Here is a 21,517-nt window from a genome sequence, read left to right as displayed (position 1 = left end):
AGGCTCCAATTCATACAGATTGTAGGTGTGATGAAAAGTAAAACTGTCCCTGTTGTACCAATTGCCTTTCTATAACATCTTTTGCTGCCTCAGACAATTCAAAGATGTTGAGTCTTAGTGTTGAGTCTGTAGTGTTTGAAAATACCAGGATAAAATTGCTCTGAAAACTATGTTCAGCTCAGAAGCAGAAGTGCCCACGATTTCATCTTACTGCAGTTGCTTGAGCTTTAAGTTGCTGCAGCTCAATATGTCCAAGCTTCTCTATTCTAAAATCTGTGTTTTACGTTCTGCCATATAATTTTCATTCTTAGAGGCCATGCAAGGTTTGGGTTAATGCTTCAGAGACAATGATAGAAGCTAATATGAAACCTATTTTGATCATCTTTGGATCTGCATATTTAAGAAGGTATACGCCAATCTCAAACATTTTATTTTTAACCAAGAGAAAAATCACCAGATCCTTTGGAAGGAATGTATAATTTTCTATATTAAAATAATGTTCATGATAAATGTTACTTTAACATCAAAGTTCCTTATACACTTAAGTTTGTGCTCACACTATGCATTTTTTAAAAGTATGCTTAAGTAACACTGCTCAAAAGATCATTTAAAGTCACCATCTTACAAGGACATAAAGAAATCAGTCTCTTCATAATACAAATAAACTAGAAAATTGCTACCAGTATTGCAACTTTACTGTGTAAAGATTATGTGCTTATACAGGCCCTTCATATTTAACATTTGTGCTCATCCAACATCAGGGTCAGAGTGCTATGTTCCCATGATGTCATTCCTCTTTGGTAGTTGAGACAATTTTCTTCTTATCTGGTTGTGATTCAGATTAAATTGCAAAATTTCCATTTTGCAATGTGTGACACTGGAGTTCTGTGAAACTAAGAGTTGAATTATTTCTCCATTCATGGAAACTTGGAGTTGGATTATTTTTTCATTCTGTCTGCCTGAATTATGAGTAATTTTCAGAAGCAACCTTAACAGAAAACCTGATTTTTATTCTTCTAGTGCATGGGTGTCAAACTCGATCGTGTCACAAGAGGTATCATGATGTTTTTTGCCTTTGCGGAGCTGGAGTGGCTGTGGCCTGCATGTGATGCATCCAGCCCATGGGCTGCCAGTTTGACACCCCTTTTCCAGTCAGTTTCACAATCACTGTAGATATATTGTAGGAAAAATGGCGTTTTGATGGCCAAATAGCATAATCAGCTCAGATTTGTGAGAAAAATCAGAATATGTACACAATATATAGTGAAAATACTGAAGAGTGCTAACTTTTTCTTTTCTGTGTTCTGTTTGTTGTTGTTGTTGTTACTTGAGGAATAGCTGTAGTTCAGGGACAGAACACAGTTGGTTAGCAAGAAAGTGCACGGACTGTCACACACTGTTCCCAATGTACTAACATCAGTGAAGATGAACATATTAAAAAACTTAGAGGGGAAATTTATGAGTAAAAATAGTATTCTAAAGATATCAGGAAATATCCACTTTATCACCAGTTGAATGTTTTAATTTAAATACTTGATTGATTAAAGTTAGTGATATTTCTAAAGATATCCTTTTCTTTCAAATTTTTCTTCTGACACCAAGGAAATAATAGTCCCCCTCAGGCTCACCAAGAGAGATTCAAATGTGGCTGATGCTTCATTATGTTTTTAAAATTTCCAATATCAGCACTTTTTCCTAAATCCAGTGTCATCTAGAAGTTAGAATATGCAGGTTTTTTTTAACTTTTAATTCTTAATTTGATTCAAGCAGTTTCTTACATTTTAAAAATGTCAGTACTTTTTCCTGAACGCAGTGTCAAATAAAAGTTAAGAAAATGTAGGTCCTATTCAATGACCATAGTTAATTAGCTATTAAATGTCAATCTATCTGCAAATCATCCTTCCCTTTAGTCTGGTAAGAGTCTTTTTAAAAAAAGTAACAACAAAGAAATCCACAGTACAGTATAAATAACAGCACTAAACTGGCCACGTAGAAAAACAGGATAGTGCAAAATGGCAACACTGTGCTTGGGAAGGTCCTTCATTTCTGGAATCTTCTCCAGCACGCCCAGTAGACTGAAAAGGAATGTGGAAGATTCTCTTTACTTCTTCAAAGTACTTCACTTTACTTCACTCAAAGCAATCCACAGCAAAGCATCCCTTGGGTATTTTGGACAGCTCTATAGATAGTCCTCGACCTATGACAACAATTGGGACCAGAATTTCCTTTGTCAGGTTGGTACAGTACAACCCCTGTTTTACAATCATTTTTACTGTGGTCATGAAGTGAATCCAGCTTTCCCTGCTGACTTTTTTTGTCAGAAGCCAGTTGGGAAAAATCACATCTTGTGATCGTGTGACCGCAAGACTGCAACTGGTCATAAATGTGAGCCGTTTGTCAAGTGCCCAAACTGTGACCACTGACTTGTAGAGGTGGTACAGCATTGATTAAATGGGAAGACAGGTCATAAATCACTTTTTCTGTTAAACAGTCATAAGTTGAGGACTATATCACCAAAACAAAAACAAAAACCAAAAACTCCATTCCACAGTGTGAACTCTAAAAATTGCATGCTCTTCTCTCAGAACTCTTTTTTTTTGTTGCTATTACTTATTTTGAAATAAGTTGAAATTCCAATGAATGGTAGAAATTCAAGAGGCCGGCTATGTGGAAATAAGCAGACAGAGGGCATTTAAGAACAATAGGCTGTTTAATCTAGTCACATCTACTCTGCTTTGACCAAACCTATTTGTTTCTGAATCTACCACCCGAAGACCCAGAAGCCCACAGGGAATACACAGGAAGTCCTTGATCAAACAAAGGTTATATACTCTTGATATGAAATCAGAGAAGTCCCACAAAACCAAGCAAGTATTGGATTCAGTTTCTTTAAAAAACAGTACTCTGTTCAAAGCAAAAAATGTTCTAAAAAGATTGGTGGGCTACACTCAAGAATTAACCTAAACATTTTAAATTATACAAACAATATAAAATAAACATACACATGTACAGGTAGTCCTCGACTTACAATAGTTCATTTAGAAACAGTTCAAAGTTACAACGGCACTGACCATTTTTCATACTTATGACCATTGCACACACACACACGGGTCATATGATCAAAATTTGGACAATTGGCAATAGACCAAATTTATGACCATTGCTGGGTCCCAAGGTCACGTGATTACTTTTTGCGAGCTTTTGACAAGGAAATTCAATGGGAAAGCCAGATTCACTTAACAACCATGTCACTAAGTTAACAACTGCAGTGATTCACTTAACAACTGTGGCAGGAAAGGTCATAACATTGGGCAAAATTAACTGAAATGTCTTACTTGGCAACAAAAATATGGGGCTCTATTATGCTCATAAATTGAGGACTATATCTATACAAAGTTGCATACTTATCGATACTCATCATAATAACTGTCTAAAAGATTTTCCATTGTTCATCAAATAATTCAGATTTGTAGTTGGTCTTTGTGTATATGTACTATACACAAGTTTTAGAAGATGCACTGTGGAGTAATATGGTGTCCTTTCCCACGTGTGTGTGTGTGTATATACATACTTACATATATATGAACAAAAGTTTTAGAATTTTGTAATAATTTAGAGTTCACTGAACTAATTATTTAACTTTTCAGATTAGAACTTAAATTTTCCCATGATTATCTAGAATACCCATATCAGCCCTCAGATTTTCCTTTGCTAATAACGTTTATCTTCCCTGGAAGTTTTCCCATGTCTCTTTTTTCAAATTTGTATACAATGATATCCAGTAGGTTTGGCACAGCATGTTTAATAGACTACTGCATTCTAATGCTATTTTATCTATGTTTAACTGTAAACAAAACACCCACAAAAGCTCAGTTGTTACTGAGGAGAACAAATGGAAAAACTGGAGTTCATGAGTAATCTTTTCAGTTCTTCCTAGTGATGGGATTTATTTAGCCAAGCTGATTTCATTTTTTTATACACACAGGCACAGAGCAAATCGCATTATCATGACACTGCAAGACCAAAGATGCACAATGATAGCTTAATACAGATTAGATAAAAATAGTGCATCTAAATCAATCAGAGGACGATAATGTTGTGTAATCCCATGTTATTAAAGGATGAACCACAGAATACTAGTGAAACAACGGCAGAGGTTTATAAAAGGACAGATTTCTTTTTTTATTAAGTGTTATACCTGATTCTTGATGGATGTATTTTTTTTCTTTTTTCTTTTTATGAACACTGAAAGCTTCTGCACCAAAATAAATTCCTTGAGTGTCCAATCACACTTGGCCAATAAAGAATTCTATCTATTCTATTCTATTCTATTTTCTTCCTTCTCATATACTCAGTTTCAAAATCTAATTTATAAAGAAATAAAATATATAGCACAGGTATTCACTGTGTACCAAAACAAGATATAATATATTTGTTTAATTCAGATAATTTATAATATAAATCAACAGTTATTCTTTGGGTACTCTTTCTTTCTAAAAGTTGTATCAAGATTTTAAAAAAAAGTTTCTATATAAATAAACTAATATGTATATACAAGCCTGTGATTTCTAATAATTATACACAAGTGTAACTAATAACTATCTCTGATGTGACAATCAGCTGCAGATACAAAAAATGTTAGAACATATTCAATCTCTTTCAAAAATATTTTTCCCCCTTTTAAAAGAAAATAGCAGAGATGGAGGAACCTGAACAAAATATATACAAACACATGTAAACATTCATACAATAATGGTTTTATTATGCTTATAAACAATGAAGCAAAATACAGCTTATTTTATTTGATGCACAATGTGAGCCCCTTTGATCTTACCTAAGGCCTGCCATTATATCAAAACAGTATTCTTTCAGGGAAAAAGTCAAATATTGCAGAATTTGCTGGTACCAAAGGTATTTTACATATGCAACATTTGAAGTTCTCCTCCAGTAATCAGGCCCCAAGAGCATAACTTTAGAAAAACAATCGTTATTCCTTTTAATTATTTATGTAAGAAATGTGTGGGATTTTGAACTGACTATTAAAATATTTTAATACAATGTTATTAACCTTGTAAATACATTTTAAAAGATAATTGTTTCTATTTCCCTCAAGACTGCATTTTTGCAACTGCCAAAGAAAGGGTGCTTCACTTTGCATTTACTGTCCATTAAGCTCACAATTAAAAACATCCAGAGCCACTTTTCTTAAAAATTTCAGATATAAAAGTTTTCATATTCCTATTTCAAAATCAGCAATCTAGAAAAAAGGACGAGAAACATAAAAGAATGTTAGCAAAATTATGTTGCTCAATTAAAAAAAGAAGGCAGAAAAGTCAACCCATGCAGCAAGCTGGATAAGTACAAAATTGGCTCTTTAAAGATGCAACTATTTTAAAAAAACCCATGTTATTTTGTATTATTTTTGAACAAATAAAAATAATCAGTATCTCTTTAGAAGGAAGTTTGACAATGGATTAGACATCTTCTGCAAATAGCATGCCCTCCAGCACGGAACAAATTTGAATTTTGTTAGTAAACACAAAGGATGGAACAAAATTTGATATTCCAGGAAGCAGTGGATTGAATTCCAGAATTCACAAACAATATGGTCAACAGCAATCTGGACAAGGCCAACTTTTAAAGAAGTTATTAAGAACATGTTGACAAATAAAGTGCACGTTCTGATTATATTCAAATCCTGCAACACAAAATAAATCAACATTTGAGACATCTCCCATTCTAGCAGGCTGCCAAAAGGATGGTTCCAAACCACATTTCTGTACTCCTTTCCTTTGCCATCTTAAATGTCATCCCTTCTTTAAGCAAGTTACATATGGTAATTTTTGCAAATGGGATATTACTGTTTCCCTGAAAATACAACCTACCCTTGAAAGCAGGTTTCTGAAAGAAAGTAAAGTTGGATAAGATCAAAATTTAGATTTTTCAGTGAAAGGACATAGTAACACTTCTAGTCCTGAAAACAACTGGGATTAACGTATGTTCTCCCCCCCTGCCCCAAATCTCCACGCCTGCAAAAAAATCACTGGTATTTTCGAGGGACTAGCATAAAGCAGGAAAATTCAGTACAGGTAGTCCTCGACTTACAACAGTTCATTTAGTGACCATTCAAAGTTACAACGGCATGAAAAAAGCGACTTATGACAACTGGTTCATACTTATAATGGTTGCAGCGTTCCAAGGGTCAGGTGACCATTTGCGACATTCAGACAAGCAAAGTCAATGGGGAAGCCAGATTTACTTAACAACCAAGTTACTAACTTATCAACTGCAGCTATTCACTTAACAGCTGTGGCAAGGAAAGTCATAAAATGGGGTAAAACTCACTTAATAAATGTCTCACTTAATAGAAATTTTGGGCTTAATTGTGGTCGTAAATTGAGGACTACCTGTAGCTATGTACTAGAGGACGGAGCACCTTTCTTCTTTCCAAATCTTTTTGCTCAGTTCGTTTTGCCTTTTGTATTTCAAATTAATTCATTTATACTGTCTTTGTGATAGCCAACCTATTCGCAAATTAAACTGGTTTACAACTCCAGTTTGACATTAAGTTTTAATCAGAAAGACAACTGAAAATATGTAACACATTACTAGGTTTCATTATCACTGTGTGTTGGGAATAGGAAGAGTTTAAGTTCCCTAAATCTACTTCGTTTTTTAAAAAATACAGTCCTGTGATCTGCTAAAAGGAGGCAATTACAACAAAATGACTCAGAAAGGCAGATACAATTAACATTCAGAAACATATATCTTGCTCATCTCCATGTCAACGATTTGTTCTCAATATAAGGCTGAACTCATAGTCCTTCCATACAAACTCCATTTCTGGTTCTCCCACTGGTATCTCCATTTTTTTTGCAAGCTGGTTTAAGAGCACAAGTAGTCTTCGATTTACAGTGAAAGTCGGTTACTCATTTAGTAACCGTTCAAAATTACAAGATCACTGGAAAAAGTGACTTATGTCCATTTTTACACTTATGACCACTGCAGCACCCCCGTGCTCATGTGATCAAAATTCAGTTAGTTAGTTGACAATTGACTCACATTTACGATGATTGCAGTGTCCTGGGTTCATGTGACCACCTTTGTGAACCAGATTCATTTAACAAATGCAATGATTCACTTAACAACTGTGGCAAGAAAGGTTGTAAAATGGGGCAAAACTCACTTAACATATGTCTTGCTTAGCAACATAAATTTTGGGCTCAATTGTGGTCGAAAACTACCTGTAGTTCTTTTTGTTATTACTACTAATAAAACCCTTGCAATCAGAAAATCTTAGGTATCTATCACAAGTCATTCAGAGGTCTACCAAAATATTCCAAATTACTTTCTTCTCATCTGTGCCTTGTATTTGCTCATCATAATTCTGTTGACCCCTTTGCCACAATCCATTCACATTTCACATTATTTGCTTGTTGCTATGACTGCATATTATTATGCGCTGTGGGCTATAAAAGAGGAACTACAAAGTGCATCACTGAAAGGAATTATAAAAGCCCAAAGAGCATACTCCCATCATGCTTCTCGTTTACAGCTACCTACACAGAAGCACATTCCCAAGAAAAACCTGAATCAAAAAGAAGATGTGGGGAAGAAAACTTTAAAATAGAAACATGCTAATGAAAGTCTTCATTAATGGACCATTGAAGAGATACAGTTACACAAAATATTACACAATTACAGAATTAAGGATGCAGGCAGAACTTCACAAATCATCCATACTGCAGTTTATTAAATAGGAAGCCTTGATAAGAAGCGTTTATGAAGTTCATACAAATGATTGATGGCTTTTATATCTTCATGAAGAATGTAATTTTGCTAAAATTGCATGAAGCTGTATCCTGTCATCTAGACGAAGTAAAATGGATGTCAGATTACAGCTGTATAGCTGTCAGTTGCATTAATCACAGCATTCCCTTCCCCCATCCACAAATGACACTCATAAAAGGATGCTTAATTAACACATTGTGTTGCCTGGGGCTTAAATAAATACTGATGTGTTTTTTTTTTAACCAAACTACATAAATATGAATTAACTGACTACAATCCCAAAAGGATTCAATTCAATTTGTCACTTATATACAGGTAGATCTCAATTTACAATCACTTATTTAAAAACTAAAGCTAGAATGTTGCTGAAAAAAGTGATTTACAAGGGGTCTTTGCACTTATGACCATTATAACATCCCCATAGTTACATGATTTGGGCCCTTGCAACTGTCACATATTTACAAGGGTTTCTGATGGGTCATGTTTGCGACCATCCCAGTCTTCTGGCAAGGAAAGTCAAAGGGTAAGTTGTCAGGAAAGGTAGCAAGTCATGGTCATGTCTCCCTTAACAACTGGACTACTTAAATGACAAATTTTCCAGTCCCTATTGTAATTATAAATCGAGGACTACCTGTATTCGTTTTCAGGAGTTGATAAACAAACACGCAGAGTCAAGAAATGCTTTCTAGACTCAACAAGAGCAAAAAGCTAGATATCACGGAAGCAAGTCCTATAGACAAGCAAAATTTCCTTAAAAAGAATGCATAGCTACAATTCCTCAGTTAGCCCCCCTCCAATCAAAACAAAGCCCAAACCCAATACAAAAATAGCTCCAAACTATTTTACAATTGCTTTAATAAGGTTTATATGGCCACCCATCTTATCTACAATAATCCTCCCAGCAACAGCAACAAAACATGCAGAAAAACAATACAAAGAAATGAACCATATAAAAAACAAATGCTGGCTCCCTAATAACATTCCCTAATAAATAGGCCACAATATTCACTAGGTTCAACTTTTCTGTGTCCCAGCATTTAAGGAAAGAGCCAGCTTTTTAAGACCTTTCAGAAGGCTAGAAGGCTAGTGGGTGCCCCACGGGGCTAGGGGCTGCTATGAGAAGGCACACCTCTTAAATCTTTCTAGATGACAACAATTAAAGAGCAAGAACTTAAGAGGTCATCCACCCTTCCCATCTGGTGGAATGGAAATACCCTCAGGAAGAGGTGGTTCTGCAAATAAACTGGGCCCGTGCCATGCAGGTCTTTTGTAATCGGCTGTGAGAATAACCTTAAGGAACAGGAAAATCAGCAGCAGCTGAAGCAATGATCAGATAAGAGGCATTCATGTCAGCCCTTCCAGGCAGACCAAGTTTGAAAACCAGGTCATGAATCCTAAAAATATTTATATTTTAAGGTTATAGTAACAGAATCTTGAAAGTCTGATCGTGCCTCTCGCCTCCTTGCCTTCATCCTAAAGAAAACTACGCTTCAGAATTAAAGCTGAGATGCTTTCTCAAACCACATTCATGTTCCGAACTCAAATCTCTCTTACCTGACCATTGCCTTAGTTGTGGCTATTCCTTTTGTTCCTCAAGGTTATAGCCCATTATATCTTTAAATGTGATCAACATCATAACTGTGCCCAATAGTTTTATGTAAAGAGGAGTGACCAGACTTGTGAAGGAGTCTGTACTTCAAGCAACTGAAGTTAGACTTCTCCTCAAAATATCAATTGACCGGGTCAAAGAAGCAGGAGGTGAACCAATGCAAAGCAATGCCTCCATCCAAACCTCTGAAGCTGGTCCAGAAGGCTACCATGGTGAAAGACATCAAAAGCCACAAGAGATCCAGGAGGGCACGAAAGGTTGCACCATCACCATCTTTCTATTTAGGGGAACATTATCATGGTACTTTAAAAAAAATGGGAGGGAGAAATTATCAAAAGATAGAATAGATGTAATACAGACTTATGTCTTTTACAGAAACTCAGTTGACTACAGTGGCATTCCTATTGACTGGTTAAAGATATGTTGTCTTTAATCAAACTTGTTGGATTCCGCTTCATTTGGGTTCATTAGATAGCCATTAGATATCAGCTGAATTAACTTTTAACGTGACTGTAGAGAGTACTTTGCCTCCACTTTTGAAGAATGGCCTATATTTCATGAATTTATCATTGCTAATTATATCAAATTTCTAATATTATTTTAAAACCTGTGATTTATGTTCTAAAGGAAGCTTAAAATACAACATCATATGGTTCTTCCCCCACTCAATCTTTACTAACAAATGAATTGGGGTGGAGTGGTAGACGCTGTCAATCACAATTTTTGCTTACCCAGAAAGCCCAAACAAAAATTATCGAGTTGTAATACTGCTCCTTGAAACAATGTCCATTTTTGTCTATTAATCTACTATACAATTGGCTGTGATTAAAATAAAGAAATAAATCATTTATGTGTGTCTTTATTTCTTGTCTGACAACGCATTAAAAATAAATAAAACCATCTAGCATAAAAGCAAATGTACCATCAAAAAGGCAGAAACAGTTGTAACAGTTAACAGCAAAGAAAAATAAATTTAAAAACACATTGATTTTAACCTGTCTATTTTAACAAGACAGATGGGGGCTTTGTGGAAACTTATTAAAGGAGGAACATTCGAAATGAGGGTGTCATTATTTGCTTCATGAAGTTAATGACCTTATTTAAGAGAGGTAAAATAAATCAAGCAGAAGCCATTAGATGAACCTACCATTTAACAGATAGGAAAAAAGAGTTCTCATTATCGTAAAAAATGTTCCTGATACCATTAAACAAGTATCGTTTATAACGTAACATTGTGGAACACATACGATCAAAACTTCTTTGGCTGGACAAAGCCAACTATTATTTATCTAGATGCTAGAGGAATAACTGTCTGTAGTCCATTTCATGTAGCAGTATTAGTAAAGTTAGTGGGGATGCCTCATAAATTCATATTCCAGTAAGTAGCCAACTCAACCATCTGTGATGAGAGGCGAAAAAACAAGAGTCTGGCTCTACATATTTGTGAATTGTTTGTTTTGTAACAAATCATAATGTGCCTTTTATTCTGAAAAAGCAATCTATGCCTCCTCTTTCTTATTAATAAGCTGCTTTTATAAAAATATAAAGTATCTGAGGTGCTGATGGGGCAGAAATCTTAATAAGCCGACTGCAGCCTGCAAACATTATTATCACTTGTACTTGAATCAAGTGGAAAGGCAAACACTATCCACACAAACCTTTTGTAAAGGCACAGAAGTGTTGAAATTTCTAAATTGCATCAGCTGCACAAACATGCTTCCCAGTTTATCCCTTTAACTCATTCTCAAAACTTTTTCCTTCACTGGGTGACCTGAATAAATTAACAATCATAGCACAAAAAAACATAGGGTTATAATCGGTGATTCCTCTCATGCACAATGGGTCCTTGGATTATGATCATTCATTCAGTGACCATTGTATAGGGACTCCTGCTTGAGCAGGGGGTTGGAGTAGAAGACCTCCAAGTCCCTTCCAGCTCTATTCTGATTGACTACTGAAAGTTACAGTGGCAATGAACAAATGGTACATATAGGAGGTCCTCATAGTTCTGACCATCAGAGTTTCCTCATGATTGTGTGATTACGATCCAGGTGCTTGGCGGCCAGCTTGTGATGATGACATTGCAGCAAGCCACAGTCACGTGATGGTATGTTCCCTGCTGGTTTCCAAAAGGAAAGTCAATGATGAAGCCAGCAGGCAACTGGAACTCACGATAACATGAAGTCCTTGTTTAACGACCCATGTGGTCCTCATTTAATGACAGCAAGCACGAGACTGCCAAAATTGCCATCATAAGTGACATGGTCATATAATGTTGCACTTCATGACCACGTAGTTTAGCAATGGCACTATCAATCCCAATTGCTATTGCAACCCAAGGACTACCTGAACTTGGCCAGTTTGGATTATACATTTGTGGCAAACAATTCCAGTTTGAAACCACTAGTCCATTTCAGCAGCTGTGGCCATGATTGGTAGACACATTATGACTCTTTGGGAACAAGCCAAAAGAATAAGTCGAGACCAAACTGGTCCATTTCTATCTCTGCTTGTTCCAAGGAAAACAAATCACAATTGATAATTTAGTCTGACTGATACCACAAACTAAACGATATACATGAATTTAAGATGTAATCCTGTGAATTCAACCAGTAGGCATAATCAAAGCAACATGCCCAGTACACTGATTTGCTGACTTGTGAATGAGTTTTGCTTTCAATGGTGCCTTACCCGTTTCTGGGCGTTTGAAACAGGCATTGTAAAAATCTCAACTTTCACTTTCAAAGTTGCCAGAAACAATTGACACAGATTGTGTGTATGTACATACTCATGGGGGATGGGGGCGGGGATAAAAATAAATTAAAAACAGCTCAATAATCCATTGCAACATGCATTGTAGGATAGCATAGTCTTCATTTCAAAAAAAGTTTTACCTGTTTTTTACAGCTTCTCAAAGATGTAACCAAGGGGAATACTCTGGATATCCGTCCACGGGGAAGCTGTGAGAGAAAAGGAGTCATCACTGAGAATGCTCAACTATGCAGCTGACCTTCCACAGCTGAGGGGACCTAAGCCTTCTCTCTCCCTGACCAGACGTGCAGAGTCACCTCAGGGCAGGTCATAGAGATATCCCATTCCTGAGCAAATTAAGAGCTTTTAAACACCTAGAATTGTGCCTGGAAGCCAACTGACAACTAATATGGAATTACGCCAGTGAATCTAGGGAAATTTTTATTTATTTATTTATTTGTTTATTTGTTTATTTATTTAAGAAACTTTATATTGCTGCGTACTTACACATGGCGATTCAAGGCAGTTTACACAGATATAAAAATCATATAAAAGAAATAAAATAGTAAAAAGAAGAATCAATAATAAATTAGCAAAATAATAACCTCACCCCCACCACAGTGACACCACATATTCATACAAACTATACAATGGGCTCCTTCCTGCTCTGGGTTCCCCAGGTCTGCTGACAGAACCACATCTTCAGCCCCTTCTGAAAGAGTGTTAAAGTGGGGGCGAGTCTAATGTCTGGGGGTATGATGTTCCAGAGAGAGGGAGCCACCATGGAGAAGGCCCTTCTTCTGGGTCCAGCCAGATGTATCTCCCTAGGGGATGGGAGCCACAACATTCCTTCCCTCTCTGCTCTAGTGGGTCGGATAGACGTGATTGGCAAGAGACGGTTCCTCAGATAATCTAGTCCCAAGCCACGAAAGACTCTCTAGGAATGCCTATAGCTAACTAGGTTGCTGCATACTGAAGCTGATTCTTCCAGATGGTCCCCAAAGGTAGCCCTGTGTGGAGCTCACTGCAACAGTTCAGATGCACAATGACAAAGGTAAAGTTTCCTGTTCCAGAAATAGCCACAGTTGGTACATGTAACTGTGTATAGATCTTTCTGGACATAGTCATTACCAGCTGTTCCAGCTAGAACCATGAGTCTGGAAGGATTCTCCCAGATTATGAAACAGCTCTGGTAGTAAGCAACATAGCCATAACTAAAGATGGATTACTTAGTTTTGAATCTGCAGCCACTGCTCCTTGATGGGATTTAGTCTGAGCCTATTTCTCTTCATCCTGTCAGGCGTGAAAGACCAAGTCCACACATGAAGGTCCAATTAAATTGATTTATTACTACTTATGCCTATGCACAGGAATATACTCAACTAACAGTTAGCACTTGCTTGAAGTTAGATAAGGGTCAACGGAATTTGGAGGAGGGGGTTGGGCTTAGTTTACTTGTGGCTACATAGGGATTCCAGGCTGACTCTCTTTTAACTCTGCCCCCAGGTCCTGCCACTCCTTCTACACATCCAGACCTGAACTATCTCCAGACACTCGGTCACATCTCCCTTCATACCTCCTGTCCAGCCATTATAAATATCTACGTATTTATAACATCTCATCTCATGCCCGAAGATGGAATTTCCTAGTTGCTTCATGGAGATGTTAAAGAGAAGGAACAAAAAGCCTCTCCCCACCCATCACAGACTGGAACTAACTTTTCAGGAAAGAGGAGAACTATTGCCAAAACAATGCTGCCTCCTCGTAACCTTCACAATGTTCTGCAATTGACCTGCAATTTTTAATTAAGTCCCGGAAGAGAGACTGTTTAGATAATCTAGTTCTTCATATTACTTGCAAGTTCTGAGATAACAAACTTTCTGCTCTAATCCCATTAGATCATTATCTCCCTCTTTGGTTGTGGGAGGGACCCTATACCTGCTAGGTGCTTAGCCCTCTTTAATATGTGATCTTTTCTTGCTGTTGCCTAAAACTAAGGAACTCAGTGGGTGGAGAGAGAGAGAGAGAGAGAGAGGGGGGGGGAGGGAGGGAGGGAGGGAGGGAGAGGAGAGAGAGAGAGAGAGAGAGAGAGAGAGAGAGAGAGAGAGAGAGAGAGAGAGAGAGAGACTGCACAACTACAAAATTCAAACGACTATAAAACTCTCTCCCTAAGGGAGATGGGTGGTCCTGGAAAAAAAATCAATCAATCAATAAACAAACAAACAAACAATAAATAAATAAATAAATGCCCAATAAAACAGCTTAAATTTGTATTCCAGAGACGGTTTCTGTCCCTTAAAAGCTCACCAAGGAGCAACCCCTGATACTGTAAGCAATTAATGGGAAAAGTTTTAATAAACGCAGTCCAGTTTATTCCATAGTGCCTCCTTTAATGTCCTCTGGCTTCAGGTCCTCCTTTAATGTCCTCTGGCTACAAATTCTAAATTAGCAGGCAACACAAGAATTTCAGGAAAAAAGCCAACCAGCCCAGAAAAATATCATGGCTGATGATACTGAAGGCAGCCAAAATATCAAGTAGGAAAAGAAGAATTATACTCCCTCTATTCAGCCCCCACCCCCAAAAAGGAACGCAGTGGCTAAGACGGTGAGCTTGTCAATCAGAAGGTCAGCAGTTCAGCAGCCTGAATATACCTAGGTTATTACCTGAATGCTATTTTTCTCAAAGAACAGCTGTGTAATAAAACAATCAATCAAGTTTAAGTCATACAGATACCTCTATCTACTATGGTACCACTATTTCAATTTGCTAAGGGAATACCAATGGGGCCAATGTATACATTTGGAGTTTGTAAACTTACTGTAGGAATGATCCCGATCCGCAATGCCACCTTGGCAAACCCATTCACACACACAAAAAAAATCTTGTTTCCCAGAAGGAACACTGGTAAGGCAAGTCTCCACCAGCTTTCTGCCACCCATGACACCACCCCACACTTGCCACTCCTTCCCATTCCATGTTATTACTGAGCGGGTGGGGCACTGGAGTGCATCATCTTCCTCCCCCCCCTTTTTTTCTTATGAATTCTGTGTAAGTCTGACTGCTTGAAAGCATCAAGGCGACATAGCAAATTGTTTCTGATTCATATCATAACAAGTAGCTGAAAGTTTCCTATTTGTTCTCTTTTGAGTTTTTCTCTTTTTTTCTCTTTGTTCTCTCTCTCTCTTTTTGTTGTTGAAAAAATGGAATGTTTAATCAAATATTTTACTAACATAAAGAGTTAAAACATTTCCCTATCTGGGAATAAAACTTCTTAAAGGGAATTGTTTAGTGAAACATCATTCCTCCAAGAGAACTGAATGGGAGGATCTTACAGGTAAAGAAAAATAAACACTATGTACAAGTTAAAAAGCAAAGCTTTTCATTTCAAGATCTAAAACCACAACTTCCCATTCACAATGACTTCTGGTTTGATGCTCTGGCCCAATTGGTTAAAAACTATGTGCGTTACACCGTCATTTCATGCACTTAGTTAAATGTTGTAACTTGGCATATAGAATATTTCAGCATCACAGTGGAGACATAAAAATGGGAAGGAGTAGAATAGTATAATCCATAAACTGAATTATATTTCATCCTCCAGTAACTATAGGATATGAATTGTCCAGTCACCCATGCCCAGTAGGTAAATGAGCAGAAGAAGTGGCCAGCTGATATTCATAGTAATTATGTTTGCAAGTTGATTTGCACTATCTGAGGTTTTACTACAGCCTGAAAAGAGACACATGGAAAAGAGAACCTATGCAATTTTGAATAGCCACCCTCCCTTTTTTACAAGCATCAATTAACATTTACACTGTTACATTTAATAAAAGTTGTGATCGCATCGTATGCAATATCAAGTCTTAATTGTTACAGTAAGGGGGAGGTTGTAAAAAAATGCCATGAAAGAACTCTCTGATTTTAAAGGCTCTGAAGTATATATATGAGGACCCAGATTGTTGGGAGCAATATGCTGACTCTGTAAACCACTTAGAGGGCTATAAAGCACTATAAAGCGCTATATAAGTCTAAGTGCTACTGCTATATTACATTAAAAGCAGAGAAAGACTCAGAAAGTTATCAGCATACTGAACTTATTGAAATAAGGACAGAAATGCTTCTTTAGGTAATGCAACATTAAAAATGGCTGTTGTTTATATATCTATAATATTTGTTTCAACCCAATTCATTATCATGAGCAGAGATCTGCAGCGCTCTAAATATGAGGCAACTGGAAGAATATCAATCAATAAAAAATATTATATTTCTTCCATTATCAGGATCATTATAAGATAAAAATGTATTACGTAGGACAGGAGTTCCAAACCCCTGGGCCATGGACCAATCTGCAGGCCCCCAGGAACCAGGCCGTGCAAGTGAGAGAAGCCCTATCCGCAAATGTGTGAGATCCAGGCAGCACATGAAACCACACCCCCTTTGGTCTGCAGGGAAAAATGCCCTCCATGGAACCAATTCCCTGTGCCTGAAAAATTTGTTTTGCAAAAGTAGGAAGTCATAGAAAAGGTTTGATAGCTTTAAAAATCTGGAAATCAGAGGATTAAAGGCAACCTGAAAAATGTCAATTTTGTGAAAAATTCTAACCAAAAGTATCTTTTAGGAAAATCCTTATTATATATCATTTGTTTACTGCCATACAAATATAGAATACATTCTGGCAAGCACATATATATTTACTAGAACAGCGTGCACTCCAAATGTTATGCAGAGGTGCTTCAGATCTTGTACAAACACAGCACATTTCTGTCCCTTTCCCACTCTCAGCTTCCATAAAAACTTGGAGAAAAGAGGGAATTGCTTCAGTGAAGAACACAGGGGTATCCAAAGCACAACTTACAAATTATTTTCAAATAATATACAACTCTTTATATTTATCTAACATCTTTATAATGACAGAGTTCAATGAGTCCCAGAAAGAGCAAAATAAGAATCTTTATATTTTTAGTTAGGAATAAATATGCAAATCTCCAATTATAAGAGGTAATCGAGAATGGGCGTTGGTTCTTACCTGATACGCCATTTCTCTTCGAGCTGCGAGAATCATCCAGAGAGTGGGAGGTGCTTCAGTCTGCGTCGTTGTAGGCTGAGCTTAATTACTGAGGAACGCTCCGCCCTCCACCACGTGGCTCCGTTGCCGGCGTTCCCCAGTTTTTGCGAAAGCGAGAGAAAAGAGAAATTCATACTCTCATCTTACTAGACTTAAGGTTCATTGGCAAACAAGACCCCACCAGACGGGAAAGAACAGGGTGGGGCTGGATGATCCTCGCAGCTCGAAGAGAAATGGCGATCAGGTAAGAACCAACGCCCATTCTCCTTAGAGCTGCTCGGATCATCCAGAGAGTGGGACATACCAAAGCTTGGCTGTCCTACGGGAGGGACCCCGTCTGGTTCATGAGCCTCTCCGTGTCCTGAGGACCTGCTATGGGACTCGTCTGCCCAACTAGGCCCCGCCGAGGCAATGTGCCAAACCTGTAAGGTCTCCTTAAGGAGACGAGTAGGCCCGGGTGATGACCTGGCAAATGCCAATGACTGGGCCCTTGGAGGCCCAAACCGCCAAGAAGCCTCACCTTGGTAAGATGAGCTGTAACTCCGATGTTCCTGGTGGAGCCTGTGACAAGAAGATCTAGCGACGGAGAATGAAAGAGGCTGACTTGGGACTTATGCCCCACGTGCGGAAGGAATTCCGAGTGGTATAGTAGGTTCAGGTAGTTAATGACCGACTGGAAGTGAAGATGGCATCACTAACCTGGTCAGAGAGATTCTTGCTTCCCAGGCAACTCCATTCAACCTGCCGACGGCTAGGGGAGCCGCAGGGAATCTGGATGTAGAGGGCCCCTTGAGGAGGGGAGGTCCCATTCGGAGGGATTTTTCCAAGAGGAGTCACCAATAGGTTGCAGAGGACTGCAATCATGGGCACCTGGCCAGAAGAGGGCCACCCAAGCAGTTTGCTTTTTTTGTGGAGTAAACCTAGAATGACTGCGGACTAGGTTTAGTGGAGGGAATGCGTAGAGAGGCCCTGGGGCCAGGGGTAACAGAGGCATTGTAGTTTTCAGCTCCTGGGAGGGGAGCCTGGAGAATCTTGGGAGACGGCATTGAGAAGGGATGCCAAAGGACCCCTATCGGTAGGCTGGAGGTCGTGGGGACCCTCTTGGAGGGAAAAGAGCTCTACTGTGAGACAGAGAAGATGCACACCACCCGGTAGCAGGGGCGCTAGGCTTCTCCCATCAACTATATGGACTGTGTGGTCTGTTAACATGAGCCTGGTGATAATGCTGCCCGAGAGGGTAAGGACAGGATGCCCACGCACCCGTAAGAGGGAGCTATGGAGGGCCAGAACGGTGGTGTGAGTTTCAACTAGTCTGACCTACATGCCCGGTCTTTCTCCGACCGTTTGCCCTGAACTGGAGCGAGGGGGAGAGGGCGCCCCCTCTGGCCAGGCTGTAATCTGAGGGGAGTGTGAGCTGTTGGGGCTCCTAAGGGCAGACCCTCGTTGATGATGAGGTTGGTCCGCTCGAGGAGAGACGAGAGGACCCTGGTAGGACCTGGAACAGGAATTTCGAATGGCTTCTGTCGGCCTAGAAATGGGAGCAGTAGCCCTGTAGGGGTCTGATGCATAAGCGGGCCCAGGGAACAAGGGGAATGCCCGAGACCACCTCGGCCAATAGTTTAGGCCCTTCTAATAGAGTTACTCCTTTTGGGGCACCGGAAACGCTTGACCGAAGTCCGGATGTAAAGGGGACTTCTGAGGGAAAGGGGGAGACCTCTCCCTTTAACTGGAACGATTACGGACCCTAAGGTTTATGCAATTAGATGGCGACCGATGGCCCTTGTCAGTTTGCGAGGAGGTGGTCATAGAGGGTGGCGGAGTAGCTCTGGTGTCCCTTTGTTTTGTCTGGGGCGGGACAGGATGAGGCGTCATCCAGGTGGCAGTGGAAACGCCCGGGGGCGTTCTGAGGAGAGCTGCTAGGGCCGCGAGGACCTTGGAAGGGTCCTTGGGCAGATAACAACCCAAGGGGGCACCTTTTGGAGCGGGGGATTGTAACGGGAGTGGGATGTCTGGTATGTAGGAGAGAGTCAGTTCCCTCGCCTGGAGCCCAGTAGAGGGACTGTAAGGATAGCATCTGAAGACTGCGGTGCCAGAGGGGCGGGGGGAGCGGGACCTGTATTGGGTGTCGGAGGGGCCTTCCACCTGATCCCCTGAGGGGAGTCCCATAGGAGCCACCCCTGGTTCCTGCTGCCCGGTCGGCGGATTCTGGAGAAGGAATGGCTGAAGAGGAGGTACCTGGGCGGGAGAGAGACTGGAAGAAGGTCAAGGGGCACTTTCCGAAATGGCTGAGGGGTTGTGGCTCTGATCTCAGAGGGGAGGACTTTTCTCTGCTTCAGCTCTCAGCTGGCAGAGATTCCGAGGCTGTGCCGGAGAGTATGTCCCCTCGGTGGGAGCCGGGACCAATCTAACTCTGTAACCAGGAGGTTAGGGTCCTAGAGGAACACTTAACCTAATGCCGTGGTCGTGAGTACAGCGATGTCCTGATGAGCCCTTGGAATAGAGGCGGGGCATGCCGATTTAATTGGCGAAGCCACCGGGTTGGAGGCCTGGAGGAAAGGAGACGGCCAAGCCGATCTGGTGGCCCAAGAGAGGCTTTGGGGAGCCCGGCCTAAGGTTAGTTCGGCTCTCTTGTCCCTGGGTTTCTGAGCCTCCGGAGAATCATTAGCGGAGGAGGAGGATGCGGAGCCAACAGAGGGCTCATCAACTTTGAGGGATTAAATCGGTGAAAAGTCTGAGTCGAGGTTGAGGTGAAAGACCTGATGCCCGGGCGAGGTGGGAGGGCCCCTGTGGAGATCAGCTGCCTTGATCCCGGATCAGATGAAATGAGCGGGCCAGAATAACATTAGCTTCCGCCCTGGGCTGCCTGGAAACGGCATCCCTGGGCTCCCGCCAAGGAGGGGAGGACAGAGGGAGAGTAAGAGCCCAGGCCAGAGATGGCTTGGCCTTAAGGCAAAGCAGGATAAAGTATGCGGCTTGAGCAAGCCCCCAAAGGAGGGATGGTAAGGACCTTTCCCTTTAACTGGGGGTGTCTTATCCTGAGCATCACCCCTCCATGGGCTCCGTCCCTGATAGGGGTTCGCTGAAATGAGTTGACCCCAAACGGATTTCTCCTGCTCCCTGTTCCCTTTGGGAGAGGGCTGTCCCTCTGAGAAGGTACCTGACCATGGTAGGAGCCGACCTAGGCCGGGGCCTGATTGATAGATACTCATGATCGGGAGACCTCAGGAAGAATCCGGTCTGGACACCTGTTTGAGACCTCTCGCAGTCCTCTGGCAGGAAGTCAGCTCCATCCATGACCTGGTTTGTTCTGAAATCCCGACTGGCAGCCTCCTCCTGCTGTCCGTCTGGTCATTGACCCGTGGTCCTGACGCCCTGGGGTGAACTGCGCCTGGAGAAGGAAAGAATCTGGAGAGGGGGTGAGCAGGGATAGGAGGAGTGGAGGGTGGCAGGGCTGGGGTCACCTGGAGGGACCCGCTGGATAGCCCGTCAAGTTCCTTCTCCAGTGACTATGACACCTCAAGGCGTCTCTGTTACGGCACCCAATACTCCCAGATGGACTCCCATCCCAGATCAACCAGGTCTAGGCCCGTTTGGCTTCCGATATCAGGAGAGATCGGGTGAGTTCAGGCATAATAAACTGGAAGGGACCTTGTAGGTCATCTAGTCCAACCCCAGCTCCAACAGGAGGTCTATTCCAATGTTAGCCTTTACCTGGGATTGAGCAGCAACCTCTGATTGGGAGGGCGGTGCTCCATCTCTGGGCCACCTGAGAAAGGGCCTAGTGGGAAACAGGTTGGGAGGGACCTGGGAGGTCATCTGGTCCAACTCCCTGGTGGCAGGGGAGACTATACCATTATTATTGAGTTTCCTTAGCCTGGCTGCGCAATGGTAAGACTTAGATTTGGCCTTCAGAGAAGGGCCATTAGAAGAATTATCATCTGCCGCTACGAAGAATAATCATATGAGAGAATACCAGAGGCGGTTGGCTCGCCTAGGGTTGAGCCCACAGGAGGCTGGGAACCCTTATCAGCTGGCCCGCGCCCTTTTGAATTTAATGTACCGCATGAAGGCGGTGAATACAAATATCCATCATCATCATCATCATCATCATCATCATCATCATTAATATCTATATTAAATATCTTTATTCACTTATGGATATATACGTATGAATAAGTCTTGTATACGTGATTATTGTCTCTCCTTCTATTTATTCCTTTATTTTTAATTTCAACTCTTTGAAACTGCTTGATGCTTAATCTGGATCCTGGACCAATAAGGCCTCTCCCTTTAACTGGAA

The 21,517-nt window shown here is 40.5% G+C and overlaps 1 protein-coding gene across 11 annotated transcripts in view; it reads right to left on the bottom strand.

The window, feature by feature from the left end:
- HPCAL1 (hippocalcin like 1) overlaps positions 1–21,517 on the bottom strand; it is a 102,103-nt gene that overhangs the window by 58,999 nt on the left and 21,587 nt on the right. For 3 of the 11 annotated variants that reach the window (XM_087917133.1, XM_087917140.1, XM_087917116.1), the window contains exon 2: positions 12,295–12,360. The exons of the other annotated variants lie outside the window; for them this stretch is intronic. The gene's annotated coding sequence lies outside the window, so the exon portion shown is untranslated. The remainder of the gene's footprint in view (positions 1–12,294; positions 12,361–21,517) is intronic. 11 annotated transcript variants of the gene reach the window in all.

This window comes from Pseudonaja textilis, chromosome 1 (genome assembly GCF_049901715.1).
Source record: "Pseudonaja textilis isolate UNSWEBS1 chromosome 1, rPseTex1.2, whole genome shotgun sequence".
NCBI classification, from domain to species: Eukaryota; Metazoa; Chordata; class Lepidosauria; order Squamata; family Elapidae; genus Pseudonaja; species Pseudonaja textilis.
Note: the sequence above shows the minus strand (reverse complement) of the source record. Positions and strands in the feature narration are given on the sequence as shown.